We start from the raw sequence: 25,994 nt of genomic DNA on the forward strand, positions 1-25,994 counted from the left end.
TTATAGCCTGCAGGATAAATTCTATAGGGTGCCTGAGTCAGTCAGGGCTGTTTCTTCACAGGCTTCTCTCTTCCCAGCTTTCACCTCAATCTGTCATCCAGATTTGACACTGCATCGTTCCAACAGTGCTCAGAAATGACATGTATATAATGTGGAATATTGTGCACATTTACAGCCAGCATCTCTCTTTCTTCCCTTCTCTTTCTTTTTTTTTGTAGTGTCCCCCTCCCCTCTCCCTTCTCCCCTTCAAACATTGCTCTGGCGATTCTTGGGCTGAGAATTAGGGGTAGGGGCAAAAAACACGGGGAGGAGCGGGGGCAGAAGCACACGGGGAGGAGAGGAGCAAGGGAGAAACCACAGGGAGACGAGAGGAGCAGGGGCAAAAGCACACAGAGAGGAGAGGAGCAGGGGCAGAAACACGTGGAGAGGAGAGGAGCAAGGGAGAAACCACAGGGAGAGGAGAGGAGCAGGGGTGAAAGCACACGGAGAGGAGAGGAGCAGGGGCAGAAACACATGAAGAAGAGAAGAGCAGGGGCAGAAGCACATGGAGAGGAGAGGAGCAGGGGCAGAAACACATGGAGAGGAGAGGAGCAGGGGCAAAAGCACAGAGAGAGGAGAGGAGCAGGGGCAGAAACACGTGGTGAGGAGTGGAACAAGGGAAAAACCACAGGGAGAGGAGAGGAGCAGGGGCAGAAGCACATGGAGAGGAGAGGAGCAGGGGCAAAACCATATGGAGAGAAGAGGAGCAGGGGGCAGAAGCATGGGAGAGGAGAGGAGCAGGGGCAAAACCATATGGAGAGAAGAGGAGCAGGGGCAAAAGCATGGGAGAGAAGAGGAGCAGGGGCAAAACCATATGGAGAGAAGAGGAGCAGGGGGCAGAAGCACGTGAGAGGAGAGGAGCAGGGACAAAACCATACGGAGAGAAGAGGAGCAAGGGCAAAACCACATGGAGAGAAGAGGAGCAAGGGCAAAAGCATGGGAGAGGAGATGACCAGGGGCAGAAGCATGGGAGAGAAGAGGAGCAGGGGGCAGAAGAATGGGAGAGGAGAGGAGCAGGGACAAAACCACTGGAGAGGAGTGAGGACAAACCACAGGGAGAGGAGCAGGGGCAGAAGCAAAAATCCAATAAAGAGTAGGATTAAAACCAAAAGCGCAAAAAATACCAAACCCTCAAAAGCAGAGGGCTCATTTCTTTGCGTGGAGCAGCGAGGATGGTCAAGAAGAAGTTTGATTTAGATGCTAATGCGATGCAGGACAAAAGTGGGGTTGGGGTTTTGATTGTCCGGCAGCTCGACGCTAATTAACAAGACGACGACGACGACAACGCCGCCGCCGCCAGCGCCGAGAGCACTCGGGGTGGGTTGGAGGGGGGCAGGGGGGAGGAAGCTTTCTCTTCCCAACTAAAAGGCTCCGGATTCCAGAGCGAATTAACAGTGCTACTAGAAATAAAAATAAGGAAGCCGAGCAAGTTAACTAAATAAATAAGTAAGTAACTAAATCAAGCTCAAAGTGAATCCTTTGGAAGGAGCTCAGCCGGATTGAAACGGACGAGCGGCAGCTTTGTTGTGCAGCCCTGCCTCGGGGGCGTGGGGGAAGGAAAAGAGAAGATCACCCTTTTCCCAGCCTAGAATAAGAACTATTAATATTGCTAATAATTAATAATAATGGTAATAACAACAACGGGAGGGGGTTAAGATCGATCGTTTCGTCGGAGAAGAGCAACCCCAAGCCGCGATCGCAAGCGAGCGACTCCGCGAGCGACTCCGGGCTCCGCTGGGACGGTGCGAGGAATCCCAGGGCTCTGCCCCCACCTGCCGCCGCCAGTGCTGCCCTCCCCACCACACCCCCCCCCCCCCCGACAACCCCCTTCCATCCACACCCATGTGCACACAGCCCCCCTGCCCTTCAACCTGCAGGCACCCAGCGCAAACCCTGCTCTCTGAACCACCTCTCATTTATTTTCTCCCCTCGCAGGATGGTGGTTGTGGCACCCACGGAGGTGCCCTGCTCCACGGGGGTGCCCAGCTGATGGTTGCTGAATAATTTGGGTTGCTTTTGCCCTTTTTGGGTTTTTGTGTTGCGGTTTGTGGTCTGTGATGTTAACTCCTGCAGCCCAGGCTCTGCCAGCAGACGCTTTGCACCAACACCTTTCAGCTGTCCAAACGGGAGGCTGATGGGGGTGCTGAGAGGTGCCAGGGAGGGGGAATGATGAAAATGAAAGAGTTAAGCCTCGGGAATAAAGTTTTAAGCGCCGAAGAGCGTGCTGGAGACTGAGACAGGAGCTCGCTGAGGCTCCTCCTGTGCTGCAAAAAGGGGCTGTGCACATCAACCCATCTCCCTTCACTCAGCTTTGGTTGTGGCAGGGGTTGGAAAGGAAACAAAAACCAAACAGACACACACACACACAAAAAACAAACTAAGGAGGAAACAAAACCAAACAAAACCAAACCCACCCCAAAACCAAACAAAAAAAACCCCAAAGCACCTAAAAGCTGAGATTTATTGTCACAGTTAGAAAGCAGAAGGAAGAAAAAAGAGGCTGTCACTTCTCTAATAATTGCAATTTCTGGTGGAAATAAAATCCTGGGGGGGTTGGGGTTTTGAGTCCAGAGGAAGTTTGTGGCAGCACAAAGCCAGCTTGGAAGATCTCTGCGAGGTTTCGAAGCAGAACCTTGCTGGAGAGGGTAGAATTCCTCCCTTTGAGTGTGTTTGCTTGGATTTTAACAGAGAAATAAACAAATAACTAACTAACTAAATAAAGGAATTAAAATCACTGCAAAGGACAAGGGTTTGGCTTCTGAGGATTAAACAGCAGCAAGGTGGAGGTGGGGGTGGCTGCTAGCAGCAACAGGCATGGCCCTGCTTTTTGTGGCGTCCCACTCCCCTCTCCCTTCTCCCCTTCAAACATTGCTCTGGTGATTCTTGTGCTGGGAATTAGGGGTAGGGGCAAAAAACACGGAGAAGAGTAGGGGCAGAAGCACATGGAGAGCAGAGGAGCAAGGGAAAAAAAAACACAGGGAAAAGAGAGGAGCAGGGGCAAAAGCACATAGAGAGGAGAGGAGCAAGGGAAAAACCACAGGGAGAAGATTGGAGCAGGGGCAAAAGCACATAGAGAGGAGAGGAGCAAGGGAAAAAAAACACAGGGAAAAGAGAGGAGCAGGGGCAAAAGCACACAGAGAGGAGAGGAGCAAGGGAAAACCACAGGGAAAAGAGAGCAGCAGGGGCAAAAGCACACAGAGAGGAGAGGAGCAAGGGCAAAAACCACAGGGAAAAGAGAGGAGCAAGGGCAAAAGCACACAGAGAGGAGAGGAGCAGGGGCAGAAACACAAAACCCAGGCACGGCTGGGATAATGAAACGTTCCAGGGATAATCAGAGTGTCTTTGCTCCCTGCCAGGTCTGATTTTTATTCAGCTAAACCCTCCCCACCCAGCACTCAACTCCCATGGGTGTGAGGGTTGCTGTATTATGTTTGTTTTACAGGGTGATAGAGGATGTAAAACCCTGGTTAGGGCACGAGGCATGGTCACAACTTTTCCCTTCTACCACCACTGTCTTTCTCCCTGCAGGAAAAATACATCAGGGTGAAAAGAATCAGATTGACAGTGGTGGCAGAAGGGAAAAAGTTCTGACCAAGGCTTGTGTTGTAAGCAGGGTTTTTTAATCCTGGACATCCTCATCAGGATAATTTTCAATCTGATTTCTCTTCCTGATTTCTGTTTTCCCTAGAAGAGAAATGGCAGTGGTGAGACAAGGGAAAACTTCTGACCAAGGCTTGTGCTGCAAGCAGGGTTTTAAACCCTGAACCATCCTCATCAGGATGATTTTCAATCTGATTTCTCATCCTGATTTCTGTTTGCCCTAGAAGAGAAATAACAGTAGTGAGAGAAGGGAAAGGTTCCGACCAAGGCTTGTGCTGTAAGCAGGGTTTTAAACCTGGACCATCCTCATCAGGATGATTTTCAATCTGATTTCTCCTCCTGATTTCTGTTTGCCCTAGAAGAGAAATGACAGTGGTGAGACAAGGGAAAACTTCTGACCAAGGCTTGTGCTGCAAGCAGGGTTTTAAACCCTGGACCATCATTATCAGGATGATTTTCAATCTGATTTCTCCTTCTGATTTTCTTTTCCTGCAGGGAAGATGAAAAAATCATCCTCAGGACATCCAGAGATGCCCAGGATCTAAAGACCTGTTTAGGGCTTAAGCCTTGGTCTGCATATTTCCCTTCTACCACCACTGTCTTTCTCCCTGCAGGAAAAACAAATCAGGGTGAAAAGAATCAGATTGACAGTGGTGGTAGAAGGGGAAAAGTTCTGACCAAGGCTTGTGTTGTAAGCAGGGTTTTAAACCCTGGACCATCCTCATCAGGATGATTTTCAATCTGATTTCTCCTTCTGATCTTTTTCCTGCAGGGAGGATCATTCTCAGGATATCCAGAGATGCCCAGGATCTAAACCCCTGTTTAAGGCTCAAGTCTTGGTCTGCATATTTCCCTTCTACTACCATTCCCTCTGCAGGAAAAATAAAGGTATCAGGATGGAAATCAGTTTGAAAAGCCTCCTGATATGGATGCCCAGGATTTAAAACCCTGATTAGAGCTCAAGTCTTGGTCAGAACATTTCCCCTTCTACCACCACTGTCTTTCTCCCTGCAGGAAAAATACATCAGGGTGAAAAGAATCAGATTGACAGTGGTGTCAGAAGGGAAAAAGTTCCGACCAAGGCTTGTGCTGTAAGCAGGGTTTTAAACCCTGAACCATCCTCATCAGGATGATTTTCATTCTGATTTCTCCTCCTGATTTTCTTTTCCTGCAGGGAGGATGAAAAAACCATCCCCAGGACATCCAGAGATGCCCAGGATCTAAATCCCTGTTTAAGGCTCAAGTCTTGGTCTGCATATTTTCCTTCTACCACCACTGTCTTTCTCCCTGCAGGAAAAACAAATCAGGGTGAAAAGAATCAGATTGACAGTGGTGGTAGAAGGGGAAAGGTTCTGACCAAGGCTTGTGTTGTAAGCAGGGTTTTAAACCCTGGACATCCTCATCAGGATGATTTTCAATCTGATTTCTCCTTCTGATCTTTTTCCTGCAGGGAGGATCATTCTCAGGATATCCAGAGATGTCCAGGATCTAAACCCCTGTTTAAGGCTCAAGTCTTGGTCTACATATTTTCCTTCTACCACCACTGTCTTTCTCCCTGCAGGAAAAATACATCAGGGTGAAGAGAATCAGATTGACAGTGGTGAGAGAAGGAAAAAGTTTTGACCAAGGCTTGTGCTGCAAGCAGGGTTTTAAACCCTGGACCATCCTCATCAGGATGATTTTCAATCTGATTTCTCCTCCTGATTTCTGTTTGCCCTAGAAGAGAAATGACAGTGGTGAGAGAAGGGAAAGGTTCTGACCAAGGCTTGTGCTGCAAGCAGGGTTTTAAACCCTGGACTATCCTCATCAGGATGATTTTCAATCTGATTTCTCCTTCTGATTTTCTTTTCCTGCAGGAAGGATGAAAAAATCATCCTCAGGACATCCAGAGATGCCCAGGATCTAAAGACCTGTTTAGGGCTTAAGTCTTGGTCTGCATATTTCCCTTCTACCACCACTGTCTTTCTCCATGCAGGAGAAACAAATCAGGGTGAAAAGAATCAGCTTGGCAGTGGTGGCAGAAGGGAAAGGTTCTGACCAAGGCTTGTGCTGTAAGCAGGGTTTTAAATCCTGGACCATCCTCGTCAGGATGATTTTCAATCTGATTTCTCCTCCTAATTTCAGTTTTCCCTAGAAGAGAAATGACAGTGGTGAGAGAAGGGAAAGGTTCTGACCAAGGCTTGTGCTGTAAGCAGGGTTTTAACCCCTGGACCATCCTCATCAGGATGATTTTCAATCTGATTTCTCATCCTGGTGTTTGTTTTTCCTACAAGGGAAATGACAGTAGTGAGAGAAGGGAAAGGTTCTGACCAAGCCTTGTGTTTGTAAGCAGGGTTTTAAACCCTGGACATGCAGATCAGGATGATTTTCCCACCTCCCTGCAGGAAAAGAAACAAATCAGGATGAAAAATCAGAGTGAAAAACCTCCTGATCAGGATGTCTGGGGTTGTCCAGGATTTAAAACCCTCACTATAGCAGATCTTTTCTCTTCTAACACAGTTGTCATTTTCCCTGCAGGGAAAAACAACCATCAAACAGGAAGGCTTTAGAGGCTTGGAGATTCCCTCACATCTGCATCCAGCTGTGTTGACCTCCTCCAGCAGCCCCCAGAGAGTCATAGAAGTGCTTTGGCTGGAAAAGACCTCTAAGATCATTGAGTCCAACTATGGACCTAACACCACCATGGCCATTAAACCATGGTCCAGGAGCACACCACAATGTCAATGAGAAGGTTTTAAAGGCTTGAAGACTCCCTCACATCTGCATCCAGCTGTGCTGACTTCCCCAGGCAGACCAAAATAGTCACAGATTCACAGATTGCATCAGGTTGGAAGGGATCCTCAGAGGTCATCTTGTCCAATACCTCTGGAGTCAGCAGGGACACTTCCAGCTACAGCACTTTGCTCAGGGCCACATTAAGTCTGATCTTGAATGTCTCCAGGGACGAAGTCTCAACCACATTGAGTTCTAGACAGTGTAGAAGGCTTTAGAGGCTTGGAGATTCTCTCACATCTGCAACCAGCTGTGCTGACCTCCTCCAGCAGCCCCCAGAGAGTCATAGAATCATAGAATTGCTTTGGTTGGAAAAGACCTCTAAGATCATTGAGTCCAAGTATTGACCTAACACCACCATGGCCATTAAACCATGGTCCAGAAGTCCCCAAAATGTTAATGAGAAGGTTTTGAAGGCTTGATGTTTTACCACCACCACCACATCTGCCCCTCTCTGTGCTGCCTGTCAACACCAGGACCTGAATTGGTTCATGAGGTTAGATAATCATAATTCCTCCAAAAATCAGCCCTGAGGGAGAATGGAAGCTGGGTGATTGAGGCTGCCCCCTCTGCAAGAGCTGAGCCTGTAGCCAGGGAGACTTTTCCCAGCTTTGTGAGTCTTTATTCCAGAAGCAGGGATTAGAGGTGGCCCCTAAAGTAAGCCAAGGGGGACCAGCAGCTGCAGCTGGAGGTGGTGGAGTCACCATCCCTGGAGGTGTTGAAGAAAAGTGTGGCCATGGCACTTGGGGACATGGTTTGAAGGCCATGGTGGTGTTGGGTTGATGGTTGGACTCCGTGATCCTAGAGGTCTTCATGGGCAGCAACTCTCCAGGCTTGGGACAGAGCAGCTGGAAGGTATTGAATGGAAACAGGCCTGGGGGTGTTGGTTGACAGTGGCTAAAAATCAGCCAGTGTGTGCCCAGGTAGCCAAGAAGGCCACCAGCATCCTGGCCTGGATCAGCAATGGTGTGGCCAGCAGGAGTAGGGCAGGGATTGTGCCCCTGTGCTGGGCACTGGTGAGGCCACACCTTGAATCCTGGGGTCAGCTTTGGGCCCCTCACTCCAAGAAGGACATTGAGAGGATGGAGTCAGTCCAGAGAAGAATAATTAAGCTGGGGATGGGTCTGGAGAACAGGGCTGGTGAGGAGCAGCTGAAGGTACTGAGCCTGGCAAAGAGGAGGCTGAGGGGAGACCTCATTGCCCTCTTCAACTGCCTGAAGGGAGTGAGGTGGGGCTTGGCTGCTTCTCCCTACTATCAGATGATAGAAGGAGAAGAAATGGCCTGAAATTGTGCCAAGGGAGGTTTAGGTTGGAGATGAGGAACAGTTCCTTTGCTGCAGGAGTGGTCAGGCACTGGACCAGGCTGCCCAGGGAGGTGGTGGAGTCCCCATCCCTGGAGGTGCTCAAGAAACCTGTGGCCATGGCACCTGGGACGATGGTTTGATGGCCATGGTGGGGTTGGGTTGCTGGTTGGACTGGATGACCCTGGAGGGCTTTTCCAACCCAAACCTCTCTATGATGATTCTAACCACGTGCCAGCCCCTAGCTTCCCCCCAACCCCCCCACCCCCAGGCATCTTGGGAGCGCCCCCCAGTCACCATAGTAACTGAGAGCCAATTAGGGTAATTAAGATGCACAGGGAGTTGTCCCTCACAATCAGGAGCTATTCTAATTCTTAATTTATTTATTTCTAGGTGTCTCTGGTGCTTGCAGCCACCACCACCCAGCCTGGGCACGCTTCCCACACAGGCACTGTGACCTTTCATGCTTAAAGGCCGTGGGGCAAGCCTGCAGCAAGGAGGAGGAGGAGGGCAGGGGCTGAAGGCTGTCCCAAAGTGCGAGGTGTTCACTCATAGATTCACAGACACCTCCCCACCAGGGTGTTATTCCCAGGAGGGAGTGGGGGAAGCTCTTGATGCAGTTAGAAGGGGATGCTCAGGGGGGGATGATGGAGTGTAGGTGGGAGGCTTGGGGCCATGATAGAACAGAACAGAACAGAACAGAACAGAACAGGTTGGAAGAGACCTTCAAGATAAGTGGGGGTGATGGAGGTGGGGTGATGAAGGTGATGATGAAGGTAGGGTGATGAAGGTGATGATGCAGGTAGGATGATGAATGTGATGATGGGAAGGTAATGATGAAGGTGATGATGGGAGGGTAATGATGAAGGTGATCATGGAGGTGGGGGGATGATGAAGGTGATCATGGAAGTAGTGGGGGATGATGATGGTGGGGTGCTCAGGGCAATAATTGGGGGTGTGTGAAGGGGGTGGGATGATCAAAGTGATGATGGAGTGGAGGGGTGATAAAGGTGATGATGGAGTGGGGGGATGATGAAGGTGATCATGGATGTAGTGGGGGATGATGATGGTGGGATGCTCAGGGCAATGATTGGGCTGTGTGTGATGGGGGTGGGATGATCAAAGTGATGATGGAGTGGGGGGAATGATGAAGGTGATGATGGAGTGGGAGGGATGATGGAGGTGATGATGGAGTGGGAGGCATGATGAAGGTGGTGATGGAAGTAGGGGGGATGATGAAGGTGGGATGCTCAGGGCAACAACTGGGGATGTGTGAAGGGGGTGGGATGATCAAAGTGATGATGGAGTGGGGGGTGATGAAGGTGAAGATGGAGTGGGGGGATGAAGAAGGTGGGATGCTCAGGACAGTGATTTGGGGGGGGGTGGTGATGGAGGGGGGATGATCCAAGTGATGATGGGGGGGGATGCTGAAGGTGGGATGCTGAAGATGATGATGGAGTGGGGGGGAGGATGGAGGTGGGATGCTCAGGGCAGTGATGGGGGTGGGGTGCTTGTGGAGATGATGGAAGGGGATTATGGAGGTGGGAAGCCTGGGAGGGGAATGCTTGGGCTGGGATGAGTGGATAGTGCTAGAGGTGGGATGCTTGGGGTAGTGATGGGGCAGAGATGATTGAGGAGATGATGGAGTGGGGGGTGATGGAGATGGGATCATGGAGGGGGGGATGCTTGCAGTAATGATGGATGGGAGGGTGGAGATGTGACGCTTGGGGTGATAGTGGTGTGGGATGCTGGAGGGGGGATGCTTGGAGGTTGCTCAGGGCAGTGATGATGGAGGAGGCAGCAGGGGGGAAATTCCTCAGGGCCATGATGAAGGTGAGATAGTGGAGGAGAAGAAAATCACTTGGGGGCAGTGGTGGTGGTGGGAAAAACCATGGGGCACTGTGATGGAGAGGGTGGAAATCCCCTGGGCTCAGGATGGGGAAGGGGTGGGAAAAGCCAAACCAAAACCAACAACAAGAGAAAAATTGCTTCAGGGCCAGTGATGGAGGTGGGAAGGGAAAAAATTAGTGGGGAGTCAGTGATGGGGGGAGGTTGAAATCACTGGGGGCTGATGATGGGGGAGGAAAGAGATGACTGGAAGTTGAGAAGAGAGATGGGGGAGGAGAAATAGACTAAACAACACTGTGGGTCACTGACAGAGGGGGAATAAAACATGATGGGTCATGATGGAGGGGGATGCTTGACAAGGCAAGAACCTGTCCCACACTCCCCTGTCACCACAGCCAGCAGAAGCAGGGAGCTGGCCCCAGCTGTTGGAGCTGTCACCCTGCAGGGCCCTGCAGCAGAGTGGCAGCCAGGGAAGCAGGGTGGTTAAACAGCCTGCCAAGGTCCTGCAGCACCCAGGCTGCTTGTCCAGAGCCTGGGAGATGGAACAAGACAGTCGTGGAGAAATCCAACCCCCCCCTGCCCTGATCTGAAGCCAATATCTGGGGTGGAGGGGAAGGTTTCATTTAAATCATGCTAGCAAGTGTGACAGCAGCCTGATAGGGGCTGGGGCTGGGTGACACATGAAGGACTGTGACAGCATTTTCCCTTCCAGTTGAAATGTGCACACGGTGGGGGGAAAAAGCAGGGGTGGGGAGGGGAAGGGGAAGGGGGGGCAGGGTTTCCTTCCCCACTGTTAGCAGCAGGTACTGCAAGAGCAGCAAACACACACACCAAAAAAGGGCCAAAAGAAAAGTATTAACAGGTGGTCTTGTTGCTGGATAGAGGATGGTGAGGTCACCATCTGACTGCCCCAGGACAGGTTAGGAGGTCATCTGCTGGACAGCAGCTCAGTGGAGAAGGACCTGGGAGTGCTGGGGGACAATAAGTTCTGCATGGGACAGCAATGTGCCCTAGGGGCCAAGGAGGCCAATGGGATCCTGGGGTGCACTGACCTTCTGTTCACACAGCATGGGGCTGGTATTGATGAGGAAAAACAAGCCTGAAGCACTTCAGCTCATGAAATCTGCCTGGCAGAGGTGTGGGCTCTGTGGCATTTGCTTTGTGCCAATGGCATCCTGGCCTGCACCAGGAAGAGTGTGGCCAGCAGGAGCAGGGAGGTCATTCTGCCCTGTGCTCAGCACTGGTCAGACCACACCTTGAGTCCTGTGTCCAGTTCTGGGCTCCTCAGCTTAGGAAAGATGTTGAGGTGCTGGAAGGTGTCCAGAGAAGGGCAACAAAGCTGGGGAGGGGTCTGGAGCACAGCCCTGTGAGGAGAGGCTGAGGGAGCTGGGGTTGCTTAGCCTGGAGAAGAGGAGGCTCAGGGGAGACCTTCTTGCTCTCTCCAACTCCCTGAAGGGAGGTTGTAGCCAGGTGGGGGTTGGTCTCTTCTGCCAGGCAACCAGCACCAGAACAAGAGGACACAATCTCAAGCTGTGCCAGGGAAGGTTTAGGCTGCAGGTGAGGAGAAAGTTCTTCACAGAGAGAATTGTTGGCCATTGGGATGTGCTGCCCAGGGAGGTGGTGGAGTCACCATCACTGGAGGTGTTTAGAAAGAGCCTGGATGGGGTGCTTGGTGCCAAGGTTTAGTTGATGAGATGGTGTTGGGTGATAGGTTGGTCCTGATGATCTCAAAGGTCTTTTTCAACCTGGTGAATTCAATTCAATTCAATTCAATTCAATTCAATTCAATTCAATTCAGTTCAATTCAATTCAATTCAATTCAATTCAATTCAATTCAATGCTATTCTATCCTATCCTATCGTATCCTATCCTATCCTATCCTATCCTATCCTAGTGGGAAGGGGTGGCTGTGGGTGACTAAGGTGGGGAAAAGATGAGAAAGGGGTGTCTGTAAGCCATTTTTTTCCTGTAAACTCAATGGCATCAGCACACAGGTTGGATGCTTTGATTCCTTTTTCTATTCCCAGACACAGATCTGGAGATGAAACAGCCCATGAGGGTGCTGGCTTGACTCTGCACCTTGCATGTCTCGATCCATACGAAAACCTCAAAGCCTCGAAAGACCTTGCCTGCAATTTAACAATCAGTAATAACAACAACAATAAATCACACCACGAGGCAAAACAATTGGGGAAAGACCAAGAAAAATTCAAGGGTGCACAGCAGGGGTGAACTCCAACTTCCCCCTCCTTACAGCTCCCTTTCCAAGCCCCCCACCCCCACCCCAGGCACCTCCTGGCAGCGCTGTGAGTGGCGCCGGTGCTGCTCCCCTTGCATCAAGTCAAGTGGGGTCACAGGGGGCTTGTGTTGCATCACTAGGCACGAGACAGAACCAGGTGTAAAAAATGACAGAATGCAAATTCCAACAAGATGTGGCCTTCCTCCGCTGCCTTGGAATGCTTCCTGGGCCCTGCTCGCTGCTGGGGCTCTGCAGGGGGGCTGAAGAGAGGATAGGATAGGATGGGATAGGATAGTGTAAAATAGAATAGAATAGAATAGGACAGGATAGAATAGAATAGAATAGAATAGAATAGAATAGAATAGAACAGAACAGGACTGGATAGGATAGGATAGGATAGGATAGGATAGGATAGGATAGGATAGGATAGGATAGGATAGGATAGGATAGACCAGGTTGGAAGAGACCTTTGAGATCATCGAGTCCAACCTATCACTCAACACTATCTAATCAACTAAACCATGGCACCAAGTGCGTCATCCAGGCTCTTCCTAAACACCTCCAGTGATGGTGACTCCACCACCTCCCTGGGCAGCACATCCCAATGGCCAATCTCTCTTGCTGGGAAGAACTTCTTCCTCACCTCCAGCCTAAACCTCCCCTGGCACAGCTTGAGACTGTGTCCTTTTCTTCTGGTGCTGGTTGCCTGGGAGAAGAGACCAACCCCCACCTGGCTACAACCTCCCTTCAGGGAGTTGGAGAGAGCAAGAAGGTCTCCCCTGAGCCTCCTCTTCTCCAGGCTAAGCAACCCCAGCTCCCTCAGCCTCTCCTCCCTCCTATCCTGGCTGCTCTCCAGCCACTCTGACCCCAGCCTGTAGAACTGCATGGGGTTGTTGTGGCCAATGTGTAGAACCTGGCACTTAGATGTGTTGAATCTCATGTCCTTGGACTCTGCCCATCAGTCCAGCCTGTCAAGGTCCCTCTGCAGAGCTCTCCAACCCTCTAACAGATCAACTCCTGCCCCCAGCTTGGTGTCATCTGCAAACTTACTGATGATGGATTCAATGCCCTCATCCAGATCATCCTGTTGGTAGAACTTGGAGAGGACTCTGACATGGTGGAGATCAACCTTCAGCCCAACACCACCCTGGCCACATAGCCGTGTCCCAGAGTGCCAAGGCCACAGGTTCCTTGAATGGCTCTGGGGATGGTCAGTGGCAGCCTGGGCTGTGTCAAAAGCAGCATTGCCAGCAGATCCAGAGAGGTGATTCTGCCACTTTGCTCTGCTCTGCTGAGACTTCACCTGGAGTGCTGTGTGCAGGTCTGGAGCCCCAATATAGGAAGGACATGGAGCTGATAGAGAGGGCCCAGAGGAGGGCCATGAAAATGATTAGGGGGTTGGAACAGTTCTGCTACAAAGACAGGCTGAGGGAGCTGGGGGTGTTCAGCCTGGAGAGGAGGAGGCTTCAGGGAGACTTTATAGCATCCTTCCAGTACCTGAAGGAGGCTACAGAAAGGATAGAGTGAGAGTGTTTACAAAGACCTGTGGTGATAAGACAAGAGGCAGTGACTTCAAACTAGAGAAGGTTACATTAAGATTGGATATCAGGAAGAAGTTCTTCACCATGAGGGTGGTGGAACACTGGAACAGGTTGCCCAGGGACGTGGTTGAGGCTCCTTCCCTGAAGATATTGAAGGTGAGGCTCAAATAGGCTCTGGGCAACCTGATCCAGTTGGGGATGTGCCTGCTGACTGGGGATGTCCCTGTGTGTGACTGTTCCTCATTGCTCCCCTGGCACAACTTCAGACCATTTCCTCTCATCCTGTCACCTGATACCAGGGGGTCAGCACAGCCACGGATGTCACTCCTGGATGTGTCCAGCAGCCTCAGACAACAGAATTCTCCACAACACACAGCCAGAGCAGCCTGAAGCTACCATGACAATGACTAGGTGAAGAGCCTGAGGGATGTCCCCCCTGGCAGCTGTGCTGATCCACTCATGTGCCAGCAGCTGAGCTACTGCAGCCCCCCCTGAGCTGGCAAAGGCAAAGCCCTGCCAGGAAGGATCATGCCAAGATGTAAATATTTATGGGCTCACAGGTTGTGAATATTCAGCTTTGCAGCTGTCAGCCCCATGGTCATAGATCCTCTTGGCTTACAGAGGCACTTCTGGGTGTGAGAACTTCCCAATTCCAAGCCTGGGAAGTCAGGGTAGGTTTTCACACTGACCTCAGCACAGGCTCACAGGATGTTAGGGCTTGGAAGGAACCTCCAAAGATCATCAAGTCCAACCCCCCTGACAGAGCAGGAGCATAGAATCCAGCACAGCTCACACAGGAACACATCCAGATGGGGCTGGAAAGGTTCCAGAGAAGGAGTCTCCACAACCCCTCTGGGCAGCCTGCTCCAGGGCTCTGTGACCCTCACAGTGCAGAAGTTCCTCCTCATGGTGAGGTGGAACCTCCTGTGCTGGAGTTTCTATCCATTGCCCCTTGTCCTATCCCAGGGTGCAAGTGAGCAGAGCCTGTCCCCTCCCTCTTGACCCCCAGCCCTCAGATATTGATAAACATTGATTAAATCCCCTCTCAGTCTTCTCCTCTCCAGACTAATCAGCCCCAGGGTTCTCAGCCTCTTCTCACCGGGCAGTGCTGCAGTCCCTTCAGCATCCTGGTAGCTCTCTGTTGGACTCTCCCCAGCAGATCCCTGTCCCTCTTGAACTGGGGAGCCCAAAACTGGATGCAATATTCCAGGTGAGGTCTCAGCAGGGCAGAGTAGAGGGGGAGGAGAACCTCCCTGGATCTGCTGGGCACACTCCTCTGGATGCACCCCAGGATCCCATTGGCCTTCTGGGCCACCAGGGCACCTGGTCACACAACGTGGTCATCTGTGGTGGTCATTTGCAGGAAGGAATAGAAGCCATGATGGTAAATGCCACAGAGCTCACTGTCCTGACCCAAGCTCACACCTCTGCCAGGCAGATTTCATGAGCTGAAGTGCTTCAGGCTTGTTTTACCTCATCAATACCAGCCCCATGTTGTGTGGACAGAAGGTCAATGCACCCCAGGATCCCAGTGGCCTTCTTGGCCCTCAGGGCACATTGCTGTCCCATGCAGAACTTGTTGTCCCCCAGCACTCCCAGGTCCTTCTCCACAGCGCTGCTGTCCAGCAGATCACCTCCTAACCTGTCCTGGGGCAGTCAGATGGTGACCTCACCATCCTCTATCCAGCAACAAGACCACCTCTTAATACTTTTCTTTTGGCCCTTTGTGTGTGTGTGTTTGCTGCTCTTGCAGTACCTGCTGCCAGCAGTGGGGAAGGAAAGCCTCTGCCAGGCAGATTTCGTGAGCTGAAGTGCTTCAGGCTTGTTTTACCTCATCAATACCAGCCCCATGCTGCAGGGACAGAAGGTCAATGTCCAGCTAATGAACTCCAGTGTTAACTGCAGCCAGTGAATACTAATTTCAAGGCATTTAGAGCATTTGAAAGCCATTGCCTAAGTCTTCTTCCCCTTAAATTTCCTTTGTTTGTTTTTAACTTCAAGTCCCCTTAGATCCATCATCTCCCACTTGGTGTTGCCCAAACATCAGGGCAAAGTTTGTGGTTTGTTTCCCCCCCCACACACACTATTTAAAGGATGATTTATTTATTCTACAATAAATTCATTTCATCTTAGTCCAGGTTTCTGAAGCCTTGCTGAGGGTAAAACTCACACCTTGAGTCCTGTGTCCAGTTCTGGGCTCCTCAGGTTAGGAAAGATGTTGAGATGTTCGAAGGTGTCCAGAGAAGGGCAACAAAGCTGGGGAGGGGTCTGGAGCACAGCCCTGTGAGGAGAGGCTGAGGGAGCTGGGGTTGCTTAGCCTGGAGAAGAGGAGGCTCAGGGGAGACCTTCTTGCTCTCTCCAACACCCTGAAGGGAGGTTGTAGCCAGGTGGGGGTTGGTCTCTTCTGCCAGGCAAGCAGCACCAGAACAAGAGGACACAGTCTCAAGCTGCACCAGGAGAGGTTTAGGCTGGATGTTAGGAAGAAATTCTTCCCAGCAAGAGAGATTGGCCATTGGAATGTGCTGCCCAGGGAGGTGGTGGAGTCACCATCCCTGGAGGTGTTTAGGAAGAGCCTGGCTGAGGCACTTGGTGCCATGGTTGAGTTGATGAGATGGTGTTGGGTGATAGGTTGGACTTGATGATATCTGAGGTCTTTTCCAACCTGCTTATTTCTCTTCTCTTCTCTTCTCTTCTCTTCTCTTCTCTTCTCTTCTCTTCTCTTCTCTTCTCTTCTCTTCTCTTCTCTTCTCTTCTCTTCTCTTCTCTTCTCTTCTCTTCTCTTCTCTTCTCTTCTCTTCTCTTCTCTTCTCTTCTCTTCTCGTCTCGTCTCGTCTCGTCTCGTCTCGTCTCTTCTCGTCTCTTTCTCTTCTCTTTCTCTTCTCTTTCTCTTCTCTTTCTCTTCTCTTTCTCTTCCTCTTCTCTTTCTCTTCTCTTTCACTTCCAAGCCTTTTTTGAGCACCTCCTGGGATGGTGAGTCCACCACCTCCCTGGGCAGCACATTCCAATGGTCAATTATAGAATCATAGAACCCAACACTTCATGACTACTAAACCATGGTACCAAATTACTCTTTCTGGCAAGCACTTTCTCCTCACCTTGAGACTAAACCTCCCCTGGCACAGCTTGAGACTGTGTCCTCTTGTTCTGGTGCTGGTTGCCTGGCAGAAGAGACCATCCCCTACCTGTCTACAACCTCCCTCCGGGTATTTCTAGAGAGCAATATACCTCCCCCCACATCCCCCAGTACTTCTGAGGAAGGTGCTGCACTGAATCCTTTCAACTCTGAGCCTCATCAAAGAAGAAGCAGCAGTGCAGGAGCAGCTCAGATCCCTACTCAGGTCCAGTGCCATCATTCAGAGAATGTTTTTTTTTCCCTAGCTCCAAAATAATTTGTCTGGAAGAGGTCTGAAATCCAGGCAGCCTGGAGTTAGAAGAACAAATGCCAGGGCTGCTCATCTGGTGTGATGTGTCCACGTGTCTGAAACCCTCAGATCTTCCTCCCTTGATTTGATTATCTTGATGATCAGCATCTGCTTTGGTGGCTCACACCACAAAACAAGAAGCCATCACTTTTGATTACAGCTTCTGTCTTTCACCTCCTGACAGAGCTGTCATGCCCAGGCTGCCAGGAGGAGGAGAAGGATTTGAGAAGCAAGAGAGAGGAAGCAAAATGAAGATGCATGTGTGCTGGAGTATCCTAAACAGGAGGAAAAAGAGGCTGAAGCCCTCAGAAGCTTTGGCTTCAGGCGTTGCCATAGGACAGCTTGGCTGGAATGGAATGGAATGGAATGGAATGGAATGGAATGGAATGGAATGGAATGGAATGGAATAGAATAGAATAGAATGGAATGGAATGGAATGGAATGGAATGGAATGGAATGGAATGGAATGGAATGGAATGGAATGGAATGGAATGGAATGGAATGAACCAGGTTGGAAAATACCTCAGAGATCATCCAGTCCAACCTATCACCCAACACCATCTCATCAACTAAACCATGGCACCAAGTGCCCCACCCAGGCTCTTCCTAAACACTTCCAGTGATGGTGACTCCACCACCTCCCTGGGCAGCACATTCCAATGGCCAATCTCTCTTGCTGGGAAGAACTTCTTCCTAACCTCCAGCCTAAATCTCCCCTGACACAGCTTGAGACTGCATCCTCTTGTTCTGGTGCTGCTTGCCTGAGAGGAGACACTAACCCCCACCTGGCTACAACCTCCCTTCAGGGAGTTGGAGAGAGCAAGAAGGTCTCCCCTGAGCCTCCTCTTCTGCAGGCTAATCAACCCCAGCTCCCTCAGCCTCTCCTCACAGAGCTGTGCTCCAAGCCCCTCTCCAGCTTTGTTGCCCTCCTCTGGACACCTTCCAGCAACTCAACATCTTTCCTAAACCAAGGGCCCCAGAACTGGACACAGGACTCAAGGTGTGGCCTAACCAGTGCTGAGTCCAGGGCAGAATGACTTCCCTGCTCCTGCTGGCCACACTGTTCCAGAGGAAGGGTCACTGGGTAACAGCTTGGAACTAGAGCAGGGTAGAGTAAGGTTAGACTTTAAGAAAAACTTCCTTACTGTGAGCATGGTGAGACACTGGAATGGGTTGCCCCAGAGAACTTGTGGGTGCTTCAGCCCTGGAAGTGTTTAAGACCAGGCTGGATGATGCTTTGAGCAACCTGGTCTAGTGGAAGGTGTCCCTGCCCATGGTGGGAGTTTGGAACTGGATGATCTTCAAGGTCCCTTCTAATTCCAAAGCATTCTATGAGTCTGTGATTGCCTGCCGGAGCATCAGTATGTCAGATCTTCTCCATGCCTCCAAAGGAGGATGGAAAAAGAGGATGGAAAACTAACCATGATAAGATACCCAAAAGAATGTCCAACCAGGCCAGTAGTCTTTCATTTCTCATCTAGACACTTTTGCACACTTTTGCATGCATTTGGACATCTCTACTCTGTCCTAGAGAGGCCACATCTGGATTCCTGGGTCCAGTTCTGAGCTCCCCAGCTTAGCAGAGACAGCAAACTACTGGAATGAGCCCAGTGGAGGCTGTGAAAATCCTGAGGGGCCTGGAGCAGCTCTGTGAGGAGGAAAGGCTGAGAGCCCTGGGGCTATGGAGCCTGGAGAAGAGCAGCCCCAGAGGGGATCTGAGCAATGCTCAGCAAGAGCCAAAGGAGCTGTGAGGGGCAAGAGGCTGGGGCCAGTCTCTTGTCAGTGGTGCCCAGGGAGAGGACAAGGGACAATGGGCACAAACTGGAAGCCAGGAGGTTCCACATGAAGAAGAGGAGAAAGTTGTTTGGTGTGAGGGTGCTGGAAGCCTGGAGCAGGCTGCCCAGAGAGGTTGTGGAGTTGTCTTCTGTGGGGGGATTCCAATCCCAGCTGGCAATGGTGATCCTGGGCAAGCTGCTGTGGGTGCCCTTGGGAGGAGCAGGGAGGTTGGACTGGATGATCTCCAGAGGTCCCTTCCAATCCTTTTCCTCCTATGATGCTGGGATCTCCAGGCTCAGGGAATGTCCTGTGCCAGGACATCCATCTCTTTTTAGCATTAAGGGCTTCACCACAGTGCTGATCCTCCTCTCACCACCCTCCTCATGCCTGCGAGGACTTGGAGAACCCACTTATGGAGGAGCAATTCTGAGGCAGATCAGACCTCAGGCTCCCGTGGGCAGGGATGACAACATTCCAGTCCTACATGGTGGAGAAGAGCTGAACAGATGGAAAACTGTGTGGCTGGGACCTCACTTTTTCCCCCCCCTCCCTCCTCTCTTTTGTAACCAAAGTGTATTTGTCTCCCCGGAGTTTGGGTGCCACGGCGCAAAGAAATGTCAGATATTAATATCTGCAAAAGCTCTTTTTCTGGTCCACAGATCACTGCCTCACACTGAGAACATGGTGAATAAGATGGAGCTGGAGCTATTTCTGGTCTTCCACGGGGTTGGCTTGGGTTTTTTTTTCCTTTTCCCCTTGGCACTTCAGTTTTTATCTCTTTTCGCTTTCCCTTTCGAAAGGTGTCCACAGCTCTTCATTTTACTCAAAGTTTGCCCTTCCATTCTACCTTTGACTTCCCCCCATTCTACTTTTAACTTCCTTCCATTCTACCTTTGACCTCCTTCCATTCTCCTTTTAACCTCCTTCCATTCTACCATTGACCTCCTTCCATTTTCCTTTTGACTTCCTTCCATTCTACCTTTGACCTCCTTCCATTCTCCTTTTAACCTCCTTCCATTCTACCTTTGACCTCTTTCCATTCTCCTTTTAACCTCCTTCCATTCTACCTTTTACTTCCATCCATTCTATTTTTGTCTTCCTTCCATTCTACCTTTGACCTCCTTCCATTCCACTTTAAACTTCTTTCCATTCTCCTTTTAACCTCCTTCCATACTACCTTTGACCTCCTTCCATTCTCCTTTTAACCTCCTTTCATTCTACCTTTGACCTCCTACCATTCTACCTTTGACTTCCATCCATTTTACTTTTTACTTCCTTCCATTCTACCTTTGACCTCCTTTCCATTCCACTTTAAACTTCCTTCCATTCTACCTTTGACCTCCTTCCATTCTCCTTTTAACTTCTTTCCATTCTCCTTTTAACCTCCTTCCATTCTACCTTTGACCTCCTTCCATTCTCCTTTTAACCTCCTTCCATTCTACCTTTGACCTCCTTCCATTCTCCTTTTAACCTCCTTCCATTCTACCTTTGACCTCCTTCCATTCTCCTTTTAACTTCCTTCCATTCTCCTTTTAACCTCCTTCCATTCCACCTTTGACTTCCATCCATTTTACTTTTGATCTTCCATTCTACCTTTAACCTCCTTCCATTCTAACTTTGACCTCCTTCCATCCCACTCTTAACCTCCTTCCATTCTACCTTTGACTTCCTTCTGTTCTACTTTTGACCTCCATCCATTCTACCTTTGACCTCTTTCCACTCTACTTTTGACCTCCTTCCATTCTACTTTTGACCTCCTTCTGTTCTACCTTTGACCTCCTTTCCTTCATTATCTCAAGCTCCCCTCCCTTTCTCATCATATCATAGAATTCATTTTTTGCTCCTTAGTGCACCCTTATTTCCCCTGCTCCCTGTTAAAGGGGCTGGTTATCATTAAAATCAGCAAGTAAAATGCATGTAGGAGGAACCTGGACACCTCTAGAGCCTTTGAGGTTTAGTACTCCAATGTTCTCTCCTGGAAGGAATACCACACCTTGGCTGCAGGGGTTTAGAATCAAGGAATCATGCAATTGTTTGGGTTGGAAGGGACCTTTGGAATCATAGAATTGTTTAGGATGGAAAAGACCTCTAAGATCAGTGAGTCCAACCATCAACCCAACACCACCATGGCCATTAAAGCATGTCCCATATTGTCCTGACCACAGGTTTCTTGAACCCCTCCAGGGATGGTGACACCACCACCTCCCTGGGCAGCCTGTTCCAATGCCTGACCACTCTCACAGCAAAGAAATTGTTCCTCATGTCCAGCATAAACTTTCCCTGGCACATTTTCAGGCCATTTCCTCTCATTCTATCACTTGACACTAGGGAGAAGAGACCAACTAGATGACCTTTGAAGGTTGCTCTTTCACAGTGAGCAAGGACATCTTCAACTAGAGCAGGCTGAATGAGTCCCAGGGATGAGGAAGGAATCATAGATCTGTAGAAGGGTTTGGTTTGGATAAGATCTTAAAGAGCATCAAGTTCCAACCCTCCTGCCATGGGCAGGGACATGCCTACCAGACCAGGCTGCTCAAGGCCCCATTTAAACCTGACCCTGAACACCACCAGGGAGGGAGCATCCAAAAACTCCCTGGGCAACCTGCTCCAGTGTCTCTCCACCCTCACTGAAGTGTCTGACTCTGCTCTTCACAAGAGTAGAGGGAAAACCTCATGCTGGAAGATCAATGTGATGGGTACTCCATTGGTAACCAAAGGAAATCCATGATGGAGAGGGATAGAGGCTCCTTTCCAGACCTCAGACACAAAGAAAATGGGAAGTTAAATATCAAAGATGCTCCAAAATTCCCCTTGTGAGGAGAGAGAGAAAGCCTGCATGGAAGGCACAGGGTGGCTGTTGTGCAGGACAGCACAGCTCAGGCTACAAAGTGAAGCAATTCAGAGCTGACATAATTAAACTGATGAGGATAATTAATCCCCCCCTGTGATTACCCTGAAGGAGAGGCATTAGGAGATGTAAATATGATGAATTCAAAATGCAAGGGGAGAAAGCAAGAGGCTCAGCCTGCTGGAGAAGCATATTTTCTGGTGTGGTGAAGGGGTTGGGATCACTGTGATGGGCTGCCAAGATCACAGAATCACAGAAACATTCAGGCTGGAAAAGAGCCTCAGGATCACCAAGTCCAACCCAGAGCCCTACTCTACAAGGGTCACCCCTAAACCATAGCCCCAAGCACCACATCCAAACCACCTTCAAACACATCCAGGGTTGGAGACTCCGCCACCTCCCTGGTCAGCACATTCTAATCCCTGACCACTCTTGCTGGGAAAAACTTCTTCTCACTGTCCAGTCTAAACCTACCCAATCTTATCTTGAACCCATTCCCTCTTGTTCTGTCACTAACAGTGAGAAGAGACCAGCAGCAGCCCCTCCACAACCTCCTTTCAGGTAGTTTTAGAGAGCCAGGAGGTCTCCCCTCAGCCTCCCCTTTTTCAAACTAACCGTCCCCAGCTCCTTCAGTTGCTCTTCATCAGGTTTATTCTCCAGGCCCTTCACAGCTTCCTTGCCCTGCTCTGCCCTGGCTCCAGCACCTCCACATCTCTCTTGTATTGAGGTGCCCAAAACTGGACACAACACTTGAGGTGTGGCTTCACCAGAGCTGAGTACCAGGGGACAATCCCCTCCCTGCTCCTGCTGCACACAGCGTTGCTGACACAAGTCAGGATGCCTTTAGCTTCCTTGGCCACCTGGACACACTACTGGCTCCTATTCAGCTGCTTGTCCATTAGAACCCCCAGGTTCCTTTCCAGTCACCCTGCCCCAAACCTTTAACCTTGCTTGGGGTTATTGTGACCCAAGTGCAGGACCTGGTATTTGGCCCTGTTGAAGCTCAGATGATGCTCCAGGAAGGTTGGTTGGACAGTGATGGTCCACCTGTAGGTGAGAGCTGAGCTTGGCACTGGTGTGCTTGTGGGGGTGTTTGTCTCCCCACTTTAGGAGAAGTACATAATTTCAGAAGCTGGTGACTCCACCACCTCCCTGGACTCAGCCAACCTGTCCTTGAACAACTCCAGGGAAGGAGCAGCCACAACCCTCCTGAGCAACCAGTTCCATTTCTCACTACCCTCCCTGGAAAGAATTTCTTCCTAATCTCCAGTCTAAATCTCCCCTCTTCCATGGATGGTGACTCCACCACCTCCCTGGGCAGCCCATTCCTATATCTGACCACTCTTGCAGGAAAGAAACTGTTCCTCATCTCCAACCCAAACCTCCCCTGATGCAACTTGAGGCTGACTCTTCTTGTCCTGTTGCTTGTTCCATGGGTGAAGAGACCAAACCCCGCCTGGCCACAGTCTCCTTTCAGGGAGCTTTAGAGAGCAATGAGGTCTCCCCTCAGCCTCCTCTTCTCCAGACTGAATCAGTTCAGTCCCTTGCAGGGCCAGAACTTGAATGTGGTTTCTTCTCATGGAAAAAGATATTCTGTGAGTGCTGGGAACCTATCAGATATTTATTGGAAGTGGTTCTGGCACTAGGAAGACTACATCTGGAGTCCTGGGTCCAGTTCTGGGCTCCCGAGTTCAAGAGAGAGAGAGAGGGAACTACTGGACAGAGTCCAACAGAAGCTCCAAAGATGCAGAGAGTCCTGGAGCATCTCTGTGAGGAGGAAAGGCTGAGAGCCCTGGGGCTGTGGAGCCTGGAGAAGAGCAGCCCCAGAAGGGATCTGGTCAGTGCTCAGCAAGAGCTAAATGAGGTGTGGGGGGCAAGAGGCTGGGGCCAGACTCTTGTCAGTGGTGCCCAGGGACAGCACAAAGGGCAGTGGGCAAAAACTGGAAGCCAGGAGATTCCACCTGAAGAGGAGGAGAAAGTTGCTTGGTGTGAGGGTGCTGGAGACCTGGAGCAGGCTGCCCAGAGAGGTTGTGGAGTTGTCTTCTGCGGAAGGATTTCAAACGTAGCTGGCCATGGTGCTGCTGGGCAAGCTGCTGTGGGTGCCCCTGGTGCAGCAGGGGGGTTGGAGTGGATGATCTCCAGAGTTCCTTTCCAGCCCCATCCACGCTGGAATTTGGGGAGAACTCTGCAAAACTGTGGCAGGATTGCCTGGATGGCTGAGGCTGGAGTAGCTGACACTACTCACACCTCCTCTCTGTTTCCATTTCACAGTAATAGGGTAATTTTAACTCCAGCACTTGCTCACAGTAGCAAATGTTCCTGTGGCACACAGCACTAAAACCTCCTACTGTGAAGATTTGGCACTTAGGCTATCACCATTAAAATCTTATTAATTCTAATTATTATGCCATTCCCTGAAGAATAAACCATGTTGCATCTTCATAAAGCACATAAAGGAGACCTATTTCCCCTGCTTGCCTGTAATTCCCACACACGGTGTTTGCTTTCTCTCCCACTTCTGAGCTCCAGAGAAGGGCAACAAAGCCGGGGAGGGGTCTGGAGCACAGCCCTGTGAGGAGAGGCTGAGGGGGCTGGGGTTGCTTAGCCTGGAGAAGAGGAGGCTCAGACCTTGTTGCTCCCCAGCACTGAACCACACATCCCAAAGAGATGCAGACCACAACAACCCCAGGCAGAGCTACAGGCTGGGGTCAGAGTGGCTGAGAGCAGCCAAGCAGAAATGGACCTGGGGGTACTGGTTGATAGTAGGCTGAACATGAGCCAGCAGTGTGCCCAGGTGGCCAAGAAGGCCAATGGCATCCTGGCCTGCATCAGGAACAGTGTGGCCAGCAGGAGCAGGGAGGTCATTGTGTTCTGTACTCAGCACTGGTTAGGCCACACCTTGAGTCCTGTGTCCAGCTCTGGGCCCCTCAGTTTAGGAAAGATGTTGAGTTGCTGGAAGGTGTCCAGAGAAGGGCAACAAAGCTGAGGAGGGGTTTGGAGCACAGCCCTGTGAGGAGAGCAATGTGCTGCCCAGGGAGGTGGTGGAGTCACCATCACTGGAGGTGTCTAGGAAGAGACTGTCTGAAGCACTTGGTGCCATGGTTCAGTTGATGAGATGGTGTTGGGTGATAGGTTGGACTCAATAAGTTTGGACCTCAGTAAGCTCTCCCCTGAGCCTCCTCTTCTCCAGGCTAAGCAATCCCAGCTCCCTCAGCCTCTCCTCACAGGGCTGTGCTCCAGACCTCTCCCCAGCTTTATTGCCCTTCTCTGGACACGTTCAAGAGTCTCAATGTCCTTCTTAAACTGAGGGGTGCAGAACTAGACACAGGACTCCTGGTGTGGCCTAACCAGTGCTGAGCACAGGGCAGAATGACCTCCCTGCTCCTGCTGGCCCACCCTGGATCAGGTTGCTCAGAGCCACATCCAGCCTGGCCTTAAACACTCTGAAAGCCAAGCCACTTGTGCACCAAGCCACTTGTGCACATTTTTCATGCCTCTTGCAGCCTCCTCAGCACCCTTCTGAGCCGTGAAGCCCTTAATGAGACATTTACCCAGCCCTATGTCTTTTACATTTTGCTGATAGCATATAATGAGGCAGAGGAACTGAAATGAAACATCCCTAACATTTCACATCCTTTCCCACTTCCACCATTGTTACTATTGCCTTTTATTTTTGGGGGAGTGGTGGTGGTGGGGGGGTGTTTTTTTTTTATATATATCTCTATATTTCTCTCTCTTTTTTTGATGTTTTGAACATTATCATCACTATCAATAATCACTATGTCAAAGGCAAGGCTGGTTGAGGTGGGAAAAGCCTTGGCCATTTATCTTCAGGTCTATTAGGGAGCTGGTTGCAGTCTAATAAATACAGCATCAATTCCTCATTCACTTCCAGCACCTCAGGAAGATGTTTCCCACTGCTGCTGCTGCATTTTCAGTTGCTTAAAGCTTTGTCACAGCTGTTAAAAAGGGATCAGTGAGACACTGGAACACGTTGCCCTGGGGGGGTTGTGGATTCTCCCTCCCTGGATGTGGGCAAGGCCAGGTTGCATGAGGCCTTGAGCGACCTGGGCTAGCAGGGGGTGTCCCTTCCCTTGGCAGGGGGTTGGAATTAGGTGATCTTTAAGGTCCTTTCCAACCCAAACCATTCTCTGACTGCTCACTCTTCAAAGTGTTTCATGCCTGTTTATAGAATCATAGAATTGTTTGGGTTAGAAAAGATCACTAAGATCCTTTGAGTCCAAACAGCACTCCAGCACCACCATGGCCATTAAACCATGGCCCAAAGGGCCATCTCCACAGGTTTCTTGAACCACCCAGGTACTGAAAGAGCAGGTCTGGGTGTCTTCATAGACTCAAAGAATGTTAGGGGTGGGAAGGGACCTACAAAGATCATCAAGTCCAACCCCCCTGCCAGAGCAGGAGCATAGAATCCAGCACAGCTCACACAGGAACACATCCAGATGGGGCTGGAAAGGCTCCAGAGGAGAAGACTCCATAGCCTCTCTGGGCAGCCTGTTCCAGTGCTCTGTGACCCTCACAGTGCAGAAGTTCCTCCTCATGTTGAGGTGAAACCTCCTGTGCTGGAGTTTCTATCCATTGTCCCTT

Source organism: Melanerpes formicivorus, unplaced genomic scaffold (assembly GCF_026170545.1).
Source record: "Melanerpes formicivorus ecotype bairdi unplaced genomic scaffold, bMelFor1.0.p_v2 SCAF_106, whole genome shotgun sequence".
In the NCBI taxonomy this organism is placed as follows: domain Eukaryota; kingdom Metazoa; phylum Chordata; class Aves; order Piciformes; family Picidae; genus Melanerpes; species Melanerpes formicivorus.